Here is a 5,336-nt window from a genome sequence, read left to right on the forward strand (position 1 = left end):
ACTTTTGAAAAAGCATAAAAACAATGAGAACACTGGTAAAAATGGTCAAAATCAACTTTTCAGAAGCCTAGAAATTAATCAAAGGCTTGTAAGAATCTGAGGAGGGTTTAGTGAAGACACACGGTGGAATCTTGATAAAGGTAGCAAATTTTGTGGCACTATAACTTTCACTATTCCCATCCTGCTCTCACAATATCCTCCATAACTTTGAAAACCATCAGTCTTAGAACCATGGCAGCTGAGACAACCAGCAGCCAAGCAGCCATAATAGGTTTAGAGCTCTGAAAAAACCATCCCCATCGAACTGTCACTAGCTGACCTGCCTGGCAGCTCCCTGAAAAAGCCCCATGTTCAGGGCTTGTCCTTATTTGACTCAGAGCTTGCCCAGGGTGAAATGTAGGTCCCCAAGGCACTTGGTAAAAACAATCAGCACTAATTGTTTTCTATTGTAGTGGCATGAGGGAGTGATTCCAGCTGAGGCAGGTAAGAGGTGAGCCAAAAAGTTAGAAGAAAAATTGGGGGAATGAGATGTCCACAGGGGGCTTTGAAAGCTGCAGTGTACTTGTGGGCATCTAGAAGGCCACAAAGGCTCAGGGATGTTGCAGGCCCAGGACAGACTTGAGAACATCTTAATCTCTCACCTCTAGTTGAAGGCTTGGCTTAATATCTGAAAATTTGATTATGTAATACACCATATTAATAGAATAAGGGCCAATACCACGTATTTTCAACCATATATATAGAAAAGAATTTCACAAAATACAACGCCCTTCATGCCTAAAAAAGAAAACACTCAACAAATTAGGAATAGAAAAAAACTTTCTCAACTTATAAATAGCATCGATGAAAAACCCAAGGCTAACACCATATTCACTGTGAAAGACTGAAAATTTCTCCCTAAGACCAGGGACAAGACAATGATGTCTTCCCTCAACTCATATGTTAATAACAGGTACTAGAGGTTCTAATGAGGGCAATTAGGCAATAAAAAGGAATAAAAGAAACCCAGATTGGAAGGGAAGAGGTAAAACTATTAGTTTTGCAGAGGAGAAGACATTGTATATACAAAAACCTAAAATATACAACCAACCACACACACAATATGTGAATCGTATCCCAACGGTTTATAAAAAATTTAAATTGCCCCATGTGGTTAGCGGATTCACTATTGGAGAGCACAGTTAGACTGCTGATATTTGTTGAAACTCTCCAGAAGGGGAGGAGGAGGAGGATGCTGGAGGTTGGTGGCCCCAAATGTTAATGCTTTTCTCAACTCCCAAAAACCTATGGATGGAGATGATAGGATTAGCTGACAGGGATGTGGTGGAGAATGGGCACCATGTAAGTGACTTCCAGATCAAGGATGTGTCACGGGAGCTCAGAGCCATCAGCCATCAGCTCAACCAATGCTTTCAATCTCCTCAACTTACATCAAGTCGGTGACCAGGCAGGAGTGGAATGTCTCACAGCTGGCTGCCTCTGTAGAGCTTTGTGACCTAGAACAAATGGGAGGGAGAGTGGGTGAGATGGATGTCTCCCGGGGACACAGGGGGCCACTGGAGCCAGTGAAAGATCACAGACCTTGGGGCAAGGGAGACCTGACTTCAAATCCTGGCTCTGCCCCTAACTCATTGTGTGACCTTAGGCAAAATACTCCACTTTCTGAGCTTCAGTTTACCCACGTGAGAAATGGGGAAGGCAGCTAGGACATCACCTCTGGAAAGTTAGAGAACCCAGACACGCAGGGAAAGTGAAGGATTGAAACAATAATGTAACAGATGTAAGTCAGGCAGAAGAATGAGGGTGCTCTCAGGGCAAGGAGAGACGGGAGAGGGGAGACCCCACCTGGTCCTGGGTGTCTCTCTGCAGGGCGGTGTACTCCGAGGATGTGGGCTCCGGGTTGCTGAGGTTCCAGTTGATGTTGCGGAAATGTAGCTGGTGCTCTCTCTGCATGCATAAACTCCAGGGTGCAGAGGCTGGAGCCACTGAGAGGAAGAGCAGACAGGTGCAGACTCTCAGCTCCCAGCACAGAGGCATGGTGGCCCACGGGGTCAGGGTGGTGGGTGCAGACAGCGTCCACACAGGTGGCTGCCCCATCCTTCTCAGGCCTGGGGAGAGAGGGACGTGGCGAATCTAGAGAGAGGTCCTGAAACCTGTGGGGTTTGGGCCAGAACAAGAAGGAGGAAATGGGAGGTGAGTGTGGAAACTGAGAGAGGAGTGGTCACAAAAGTGGTCATTAGGGGCAAGTGCTCAAGGGAGGGCCTTACCTGAGGGAGACCAGTCTGCCACTCAAGGAGAAGGGGCCCAGGCTGCTCTTCTTGAACAAGGATCCAGCTGGGGAGGAAGGAGGAGGATGAGCAGGAGGGACAGGGGTTGGGGGAGGGGCTGGGTGGGATTTAACCCACCAGGAGCTGCTGGGACCAGGGTCTCACCAAGCTCTGCAGGATCCTCTCAGTGGAGTTGAACGTGGCTGAGCTGTTGCTCCTGTCTGATGAATACCAGAAGGTGGAGATGGTGACAGTGACTGTGAGGGTCTTCAGGTTGTGCCCCAAAGCTGCAAGACGAGAGGGAGAGCGATGGCCATCACTGAGAGCTGGCCTGAGACCACACCAGAGTCCTGCACTCATTATCATCTGTCGTCTTCTCTCACAGTGGCACCACCCCCCACCCCTGTGGTCACCCAATTCAGAACCAGCATATCTGCTCAGCTCCTCCTCCCTCCCAGTAACACCCATTCACCTTGCACACTCGTCCTCACATACGCTCCATCCCTGTCCCAACTCAAGTCTTAACTTCCTTCACCCAGAACAACACCCCAGCAGGCACACTGGATGCTCTGTCTAAAGGATTTTCTACATGGACTACTAGAAGAATCTTTCTGAAATGAATACCTCACTAGGGCCACCACTGTTCTAGTACCACCCATGGCTCCCTATGGCCTTCAGTGTTTAGGTCAACCTTCTTGACCTGACACTCAAGGCTCTACTCAATCTGGCTCCTGCTGACATTTCAGTCTTATTTCATCCATTTACTGCGAGTTAAACTTCATGCTTCACGCAACCCAAATTCGTTTCAATTCTGCCCATACGGCATGTTGTTTCTGGCTGGAGTCTTTGTCCATGGATTCCCCTCTGCCAGTAAATCTCTTCATCCTCTATTTGCCAGGGTCCGTCCTACTCATTCTTAAAGACTCCATTCAGGTGAACCTTTCTCTAGCAAGCTCTTCCCCTCCAAATTATGCCAGATGCCACTCCCCAAATCCTCCCACATTGTGTTATAATGGTGTGTTAATTCACAAGACTAGGGGCTCTCTGAGGGCTGGCCTTAGACTGAATCGTTCGTATAATCTTTGTGATCAGCATGATGTCCTAAAACCAGAATTTCACACCCTGCCTTCCCAGCTCCTGGATCACAACTGGCTGGTAGTGGCTGGAGAGCTTCTCTTGGAAAAGAAAAGGCACCCCCAGTTACCTGTGGTGGCTTCTGGTGGCACAGGTGATGATCAAGTATGCAGGGATGTGGTGGCCGGCTAGGGAGCTGTGGAGAGGGCTGTCATCAGGGAGGGACAGAGTGGGAGGAGCTTCCAGGCTCACCCGGGCTCCAGCAGTGGCTGTCCTAGGACCACCATTCACAGGTGAAGCATAAAGGAGAGTGAGGGGACGGGTCCCCGTGTGAGTAGAGGGATGAGCAAGCCTGTGGATGAGAGGAGCCCAAGAGAGTGAGATGGGTGAATAAGAGAGACTGAACACAGAGGAAAGAGAGATGGACGGGCAGAAAACTGGACAGACGGATGGGATACCTGGAAAAGGAGGACCAAGGGCGGGGCTTCAGGAGAATAAAAGTGAAAACCATGTGGGGTCAGAATATGGTGGAGAACATGTCTGTGTCTAAGGCTTTCTCACCCTGGGCTGGGACTCTCCACCAGAACCCAAGAGAGAGAGAAGGGATGAGTTAGGACCCTTCCAGGTCCTTCCCTCACCAAGGACAGCGGGTGATGGAGTACAAGTGCTCCCCAAACCCAAATGCGATGGGACCCAGGACATCAGGGCCAGGAATACTCACTGGTGGTAGTCGGGGCTGCGGCTCCATAGGTATAAGCTGTGGAGAGAAGGTGAGAGGAGCTGAGCAAGGGGTGGGGTGAACATAAAGGATTAAGGGTGAAGGAGGATGTAGGGACGTTTGAGGGAAAAGCAGAGGGAAAAGCAGAAGGGAAGAGGGGAGGGGTGTTCAGGGAGGTGGCAACGAGGTCGAAGGTGGCTGAACCCAATGGTCACACTGTGATGAGAAGACTGAACTTCAAGCATAAAAAAAACTGTCATTATCCCGGTGGAAAAATGAGTAGGACATCACTTTCCCACCGACACGGTGATAAGTATTTTACATACATTACTCTTGAGTATTTTCACAGCAACCCATAAGGAAGATGGTATTATCTATCTCCATTTTGCAGATGAGGAAATTGGTGACAGCATCTTGCTAAAATTTTCATATAAGTTCTCAATAGATATTGTTTTATGTTAAAATTGTTTATTGAATTTTCTTTTCATTAATAAAATGATATTTGCCATTATTACAAATAAGCAAAGGATGTGTAAAAATAATTTAACAAAACTACAGTTTTCTTTTGATATAATTAAATATAGCAATCACTTTATTATTTTTCTGCTCTCTGCCTCACATCTAGGAAGATACTTCCTATCCTAAAGGCTTACTAGAAAACTCTACTAAAAATCATGTATCAGGGAATACCCATATTATGCAAAGTTCCTGAATACATGCGAAAAAGGCATTATAGCAAATTTTTGTACAAAAATCTTAGATCATTCATGAAGTGATAACAAAACTAATCATGATTAGGTTAGGCAAGGTATTTCTATAGAATGACAAATATTTAAACTTTAGACATTTGGAAAGGTAGTTCATTACAGTAACTAATGTGTATACGAAGAATTTTTTCAAACTCACTAAGTGCCAGGAAATAGTTTGACAAAATGCACTGCAATATTATTCACAATAGCCAAGAAATGGAAACTACCAAATTGCGAATCCGTGGGTGAAAGGATGAAGAAAATCTGGGGCATCCATACAATGGAATATTATTCAGCCTTAAAAAGGGAGGAAATCCTGTATTCAGAATTGCTTGACCGGATCATTTCAGTAGCCATGTGTTTTCTTGCTTAGTCCCCTCTGGTCCATTCACCAACCAGGATCCAGGGTGATCCTTTTACAATGTAAGCACCATGACCTCTAATGGATCCCTAAAAGAGATTTTGGAGGTAGACTGCCTGGGTACCAGCTTGTGACCTTGGTCAATTATATAACCTCTAATATTCCTC

The 5,336-nt window shown here is 46.4% G+C and overlaps 1 long non-coding RNA gene across 1 annotated transcript; it reads right to left on the reverse strand.

Annotated features, from left to right (window-relative positions):
• Window positions 1–1,995: 1,995 nt before the first annotated feature.
• LOC131403699 (uncharacterized) lies at window positions 1,996–2,508 on the reverse strand. Its single transcript, XR_009219485.1, has 3 exons — window positions 2,406–2,508; window positions 2,268–2,334; window positions 1,996–2,108 (listed from the first exon to the last, which is right to left on the reverse strand). It is a non-coding gene; the product is annotated as an uncharacterized LOC131403699 (long non-coding RNA).
• Window positions 2,509–5,336: the final 2,828 nt, after the last annotated feature.

This window comes from Diceros bicornis, unplaced genomic scaffold (assembly GCF_020826845.1).
Source record: "Diceros bicornis minor isolate mBicDic1 unplaced genomic scaffold, mDicBic1.mat.cur scaffold_78_ctg1, whole genome shotgun sequence".
Taxonomy (NCBI): Eukaryota; Metazoa; Chordata; class Mammalia; order Perissodactyla; family Rhinocerotidae; genus Diceros; species Diceros bicornis.